Source organism: Leuresthes tenuis, unplaced genomic scaffold (genome assembly GCF_036924035.1).
Source record: "Leuresthes tenuis unplaced genomic scaffold, fLeuTen1.0.hap1 SCAF_77, whole genome shotgun sequence".
NCBI lineage: Eukaryota > Metazoa > Chordata > Actinopteri > Atheriniformes > Atherinopsidae > Leuresthes > Leuresthes tenuis.
Genome location: NW_027325431.1, coordinates 127,379 through 134,123, shown reverse-complemented (window position 1 = coordinate 134,123; position 6,745 = coordinate 127,379). Strand labels below are relative to the sequence as shown.

Here is a 6,745-nt window from a genome sequence, read left to right as displayed (position 1 = left end):
CTCGGATTCCTGAATCTTTAGATTTGTTCTTTCTTTTACTGCAAAGTACAACGTTGAGCAGCACTAATGAGTTGTTTCTATTTTTGGCAGCCTTTACCTTTGCGGATGAAGCCCTTTCTGTCTGTGCAAAAGAAATCTTATTACTGTGCAGAGTGACTTCTCTGAGTAGAGTCGCCTTACTTGTTGCGACTGTGCCAATGTTCGAAGCTGGAGTGCAAAGTTGTTGCTTGAATGGTGCTCGCTGGAGCGTGCGGTAGTGTAAAGTTATACCATTTAAAAGGGCTGAAGAGTGCTCAGTGCAGCGGGTGGGCCGAGGTGCAAAGTGACACTATGGCCATAAAAAGAACACCGCTACAAGTGCGCATTGTGCCAGGAAGGGCCCTCGGACGTGAACCAGTGGACAGTTATCGCTTCTCGGCCTTTTGGCTAAGATCAAGTGTAGTATCTGTTCTTATCAGTTTAATGTCTGATGTGTCCTCTATGCGAGGACTACATATTAAATGGATTTGTATCAATAGGAGTTGAAAAAGGAGCTTGCTCCGTTCACTCCAAGCATCGACCCGGTACTGTAGTGCCCCTGGGAACGGTGCGCTCTCCTCTGCTCTTGTGAAAAAGCAAACAGCGGTGCAGGATGGAAGTTTCAGGGAGCCTAAGATGAAACTTTCTTTTAGTCTGCTGAGAAAAGAGAGTGAATGCGAAGTAGACTTTAACACGGCTCTGGGAGCAAGCCGAGTGCGGGCTAACCAGGAGAATTGCTTGAAAGAAATGCGACACCGAATGAGCGGTCAGAACAAAGCCTCAATACGGTGTTCCTGTGGTGTTTTTATAAAATGCGGTGAAAAAAAAGGTGTGAATGCCACATAGAAAACTAAAAGGTGGAGCGGAAGTGTTCGGCTGCAAGAAGGTGTGAATGTCCGACTATATTTGGTGAAAAGCAGGTGAAGCAAGGTCTGAATGCCCAACCTTACATCATCAAAAGCGAGATCAGAGGTTTTTGGCTGCAAGAAGGCCATAGTTTGCCAAAAGCGGGTAAGGTGCGAATGACCGACTAAATATCAACAAAAGTGGGGGCGGAGGTCTTCGGATGCAAGTGGGTGTGAATATCCCACCATAGAAGTATGGTGGAGAGGAAGCTGTGAATGGCCGACCATAGTTTGCAAAAAGCAGGTGAGAAAAGGTGCGAATGTCCAACCATACATGATCAAAACAGGGAGCGGAGGTGTTTGGCTGCGACAAGGTGTGAATGTCCACCCATAATTAATGAAAAGCGGGCAACAAGTAGGTTCGAATGCCCAACCATACATCATCAAAAGCAGGAGTGGATGTGTTCGGCTACAAGAAGGTTTGAATGTCCGAGCATAGTTTGTAAAAAGCTGGTAAGAAAAGGTTCGAATGCCTGAACATACATCATCAAAAGCAGGACTGGATGTGTTCGGCTACAAGAAGGTTTGAATGTCCGACCATAGTTGGTAAAAAGTGGGTATGAAAAGGTTCGAATGCCCAAGTTCGGCTGAAAAAAACTGTGTTCGGCTGCAAAAAGGTGTGAATGTTTGACTAAAGTTTGTAAGACAAGGTTCGAATGCCTGACAATGTATGATCAAAAGCGGGAGCGGAGGTGTTCAGCTGCAAGAAGGTCTAAATGTCCATCATTAATTGCTAGAAAACATGAAAGAAAATTTTCGAAAATCAATCTGCACATGATCATAAGTGGGAGAGGAGGTGTTCAGCTGCAAGAAGGTGTGAATGTCCTACAATAATTGCTGAAAAATGTGTTAGAAACGGTAAGAATGCCGGACCATACATCATCAAAAGCTAGAGAGGTGGTGTTCGGCTGCAAGTAGGTGTGAATGTCTGACTAAAGTTCAAATATATTAACAAAAGCGGGAGGAGAGGTCTTCGGATGAGTGGTTGAGAATTTCCAACCATAATCTATAAAAAGCGGTGAAAAAAAAGGTGTGATAGAAACCTAAAAGGTGGAGCGGAAGTGTTCGGCTGCAAGAAGGTGTGAATGTCCGTCTATAGTTGGTGAAAAGCAGGAAAAGCAAGGTCTGAATGCCCAATCTTACATCATCAAAAGCGAGATCAGAGGTGTTTGGCGGCAAGAAAACGGGTAAGGTGTGAACGACCGACTAAATATCAACAAAAGTGGGGGCGGAGGTCTTCGGATGCAAGTGGGTGTGAATATCCCACCATACAAGTATGGTGGAGAGGAAGCTGTGAATGTCCGACCATGGTTTGTAAAACGCGGGTAAGACAAGGTGCGAATGTCCGACAATGTATGATCAAAAGAGGGAGCGGAGGTGTTCGGCTGCAAGGTCTGAATTTCCAACCATAATTTGTAAACACCGTTGAAGAAAAGCCTCGAAAGCCCGACTATACACCATCAAAAGCGGGAGCAGAGGTGTTCAGCTGCAAGAAGGTCTGAATGTCCACCAATAATTACTGAAAAATGGGTAAGAAGAGGTGTGAATGCCCAACTATACATCATCAAAAGCAGAAGTGGATGTGTTCGGCCACAAGAAGGTTTGAATGTCCAACCAGAGTTTGTAAAAGGCGGGTAAGAAAAGGTTTGAATGCCCGAACATACACAATCAAAAGAGGGAGCGGAGGTGTTTCGCTGCAAGAAGGTGTGAATGTCCGAGCATAGTTTGTAAAAAGCGGGTAAGAAAAGGTTCGAATGCCCGAACATACACCATCAAAAGAGGGAGCGGAGGTGTTCCGCTGTAAGAAGGTGTGAATGTCCAACCATAGTTGGTAAAAAGCGGGTAAGAAAAGGTTAAAATACCCGACTCTACACAATCAATAGCGGGAGCGGAGTTGTTCGGCTAAAAGAAGGTGTGAAAGTCCGACCATGGTTTGTAAAAAGCGGGTAAGAAAAGGTTCGAATGCAAAAATATACACCATCAAAAGCGGAAGCCGAGGTGTTCGGCTGCAAGTAGGTCTGAATGTCCACCCATAATTAATGAAAAGCGGGCAACAAGTAGGTTCGAATGCCCAACCATACATCAACAAAAGCAGGAGTGGATGTGTTTGGCTACAAGAAGGTTTGAATGTCCGAGCATAGTTTGTAAAAAGCGGGTAAGAAAAGGTGCGAATGCCCGACAATGTATGATCAAAAGAGGGAGTGGAGGTTTTCGGCTACAAGAAGGTTTGAATGTCCAACCATAGTTTGTAAAAAGCGGGTAAGAAAAGGTTCGAATGCCCGAATATATACCATCATAAGCGGAAGCGGAGGTGTTCGGCTGCAAGAAGGTGTGAACGTCCGACCAAAGTTTGTAAAAAGCAGTTAAGAAAAGGTTCGAATATCCAACCAAACATAATCAAAAGTGAGAGCAGAGCTGTTCGACTGCAAGTAGGTGTGAATTTCCACCCATAATTCCTGAAAAATGGGTAAGAAAAGGTGCGAATGCCCAACCATACATCATCAAAAGAAGAAGTGGATGTGTTCTGCTACAAGAAGGTTTGAATGTCCGACCATAGCTTGTAAAAAGTGGGTAAGAAAAAGTTCGAATGCTCGAACATACACCATCAAAATTGGGAGCGGAGGTGTTCCGCTGTAAGACGGTGTGAATGTCTGACCATAATTGGTAAAAAGCGGGTAAGATAAGGTTAAAATACCCGACTGTACACAATCAATAGCGGGAGCGGAGTTGTTCGGCTACAAGAAGGTGTGAAAGTCCGACCATGGTTTGTAAAACGCGGGTAAGACAAGGTGCGAATGCCCGACAATGTATGATCAAAAGAGGGAGCGGAGGTGTTCGGCTGCAAGGTCTGAATTTCCAACCATAATTTGTAAACACCGTTGAAGAAAAGCCTCGAAAGCCCGACTATACACCATCAAAAGCGGGAGCAGAGGTGTTCAGCTGCAAGAAGGTCTGAATGTCCACCAATAATTACTGAGAAATGGGTAAGAAAAGGTGTGAATGCCCAACTATACATCATCACAAGCAGAAGTGGATGTGTGCGGCCACAAGAAGGTTTGAATGTCCGACCATAGTTTGTAAAAGGCGGGTAAGAAAAGGTTTAAATGCCCGAACATACACAATCAAAAGAGGGAGCGGAGGTGTTTCGCTGCAAGAAGGTGTGAATGTCCGAGCATAGTTTGTAAAAAGTGGGTAAGAAAAGGTTCGAATGCCAGAACATACACCATCAAAAGAGGGAGCGGAGGTTTTCCGCTGTAAGAAGGTGTGAATGTCCGACCATAGTTGGTAAAAAGCGGGTAAGAAAAGGTTCGAATGCCCGAATATATACCATCAAAAGCGGAAACGGAGGTGTTCGGCTGCAAGAAGGTGTGAACGTCCGACCAAAGTTTGTAAAAAGCAGTTAAGAAAAGGTTCGAATATCCAACCAAACATAATCAAAAGTGGGAGCAGAGCTGTTCGACTGCAAGTAGGTGTGAATGTCCACCCATAATTCCTGAAAAATGGGTAAGAAAAGGTGCGAATGCCCAACCATACATCATCAAAAGAAGAAGTGGATGTGTTCTGCTACAAGAAGGTTTGAAGGTCCGACCATAGTTTGTAAAAAGTGGGTAAGAAAAAGTTTGAATGCCCGAACATACACCATCAAAAGAGGGAGCGGAGGTGTTCCGCTGTAAGACGGTGTGAAAGTCCGATCATAATTGGTAAAAAGCGGGTAAGAAAAGGTTAAAATACCCGACTCTACACAATCAATAGCGGGAGCGGAGTTGTTCGGCTACAAGAAGGTGTGAAAGTCCGACCATGGTTTGTAAAACGCGGGTAAGACAAGGTGCGAATGCCCGACAATGTATGATCAAAAGAGGGAGCGGAGGTGTTCGGCTGCAAGGTCTGAATTTCCAACCAATAATTACTGAAAAATGGGTAATAAAAGGTGTGAATGCCCAACTATACATCATAAAAAGCAGAAGTGGATGTGTTCGGCCACAAGAAGGTTTGAATGTCCGACCATAGTTTGTAAAAAGCGGGTAAGAAAAGGTTCGAATGCCCGAACATACACAATCAAAAGAGGGAGCGGAGGGGTTTCGCTGCAAGAAGGTGTGAATGTCCGAGCATAGTTTGTAAAAAGTGGGTAAGAAAAGGTTCGAATGCCAAAATATACACCATCAAAAACGGAAGCCGAGGTGTTCGGCTGCAAGTAGGTGTGAATGTCAGATCATAATTTGCAAAAAGCTGATGAGAAAGGTGTGAATGACCGACAATAATTACTGAAAAATGTGTTAGAAAAGGTAAGAATGCCAGACTATTCATCATCAAAAGCAGAGAAGAGGTGTTCGGATGCAAGAAGCTGTGAATGTCCAGCCATAATTACTCAAAAACGGGTAAGAAAAGGTAGTATTGCCAGACCATAAATGATCAAAACAGGGAGCGGAGGTGTTCCGCTGTAAGAAGGTGTGAATGTCCGACCATAATTGGTAAAAAGCGGGTAAGAAAAGGTTAAAAGACCCGACTGTACACAATCAATAGCGGGAGCGGAGTTGTTTGGCTACTAAAAGGTGTGAAAGTCCGACCATACATCCTCAAAAGCAGAACTGGATGTGTTCGGCTACAAGAAGGTTTGAATGTCCGACCATAGTTTGTAAAAAGCGGGTAAGAAAAGGTTCGAATGCCCAAACATACACCATCAAAAGAGGGAGTGGAGGTGTTCCGCCATAAGAAGGTGTGAATGTCCGACCGTAGTTGGTAAAAAGTTGGTAAGAAAAGGTTAAAATACCCGACTGCACACAATCAATAGCGGGAGCGAATGTGTTCGGCTACAAGAAGGTGTGAAAGTCCGACCATGTTTTGTAAAAAGCGGGTAAGAAAAGGTGCGAATGCCCGACAATGTATGATCAAAAGAGGGAGCGGAGGTTTTCGGCTAAAAGAAGGTCTGAATGTCCAACCATAATTTGTAAAAACCGGGGAAGAAAAGGTTTGAAAGCCCGACTATACACCATCAAAAGCGGGAGCAGAGGGGTTCAGCTGCAAGAAGGTCTGAATGTCCATCAATAATTGCTAGAAAACATGAAAGAAAATTTTCGAATATCAAACCGCACATGATCATAAGTGGGAGCGGAGGTGTTTAGCTGCAAGAAGGTGTGAATGTCCACCCATAATTCCTCAAAAATGGATAAAAAAAAAAAGGTGCGAATGCCCAACCATACATCATCAAAAGCAGGTGTGAATGTCAGATCATAATTTGCAAAAACCTGATGAGAAATGGTGAGAATGCCCGACTATACACCATCAAATGCGGGAGCGGAGGTGTTCGGCTGTGAGTAGGTGTGAATGTCCGACCATACTTGCTGAAAAATATGACAAAGCAGTTTTCACTTGGTTTGAGTGAAGGATTTCATTTTATATCAAAATCCGAAATTGTGTAGAACTCGTGGAAATAAGTTTATTCTCGGATTCCTAAAGGTTTAGTGTTGTTCTTTGGTATACTGCAAAGTAATACTTTTTATTTTGTTGAAACCGATTCAGACATGGATAAATATCAAGGACAAAGCAGTTTTAACTTGGTTTGAGTGAAGGAATTCATTTTATATCAAAATCCGAAATTGTGTAGAACTCGTGGAAATAAGTTTATTCTCGGATTCCTAAAGGTTTAGTGTTGTTCTTTAGTATACTGCAAAGTAATACTTTCTATTTTGTTGAAACCGATTAAGTTAAAACTGCTTTGTCCTTCATATTTATCCATGTCATAATAGCTTTAAACAAAAAAGAACGTTGTACTTTGCAGGATAGGAAAGAACAACTCTAAACCTTTTCAGGAATCCGAGAATAAG

General features: G+C 43.4%; 1 non-coding gene across 1 annotated transcript; it reads left to right on the top strand.

Annotated features, from left to right (window-relative positions):
* Positions 1–406: 406 nt before the first annotated feature.
* Positions 407–597, top strand: LOC140286216 (U2 spliceosomal RNA). Its single transcript, XR_011911079.1, has one exon. It is a non-coding gene; the product is annotated as a U2 spliceosomal RNA (small nuclear RNA).
* Positions 598–6,745: the final 6,148 nt, after the last annotated feature.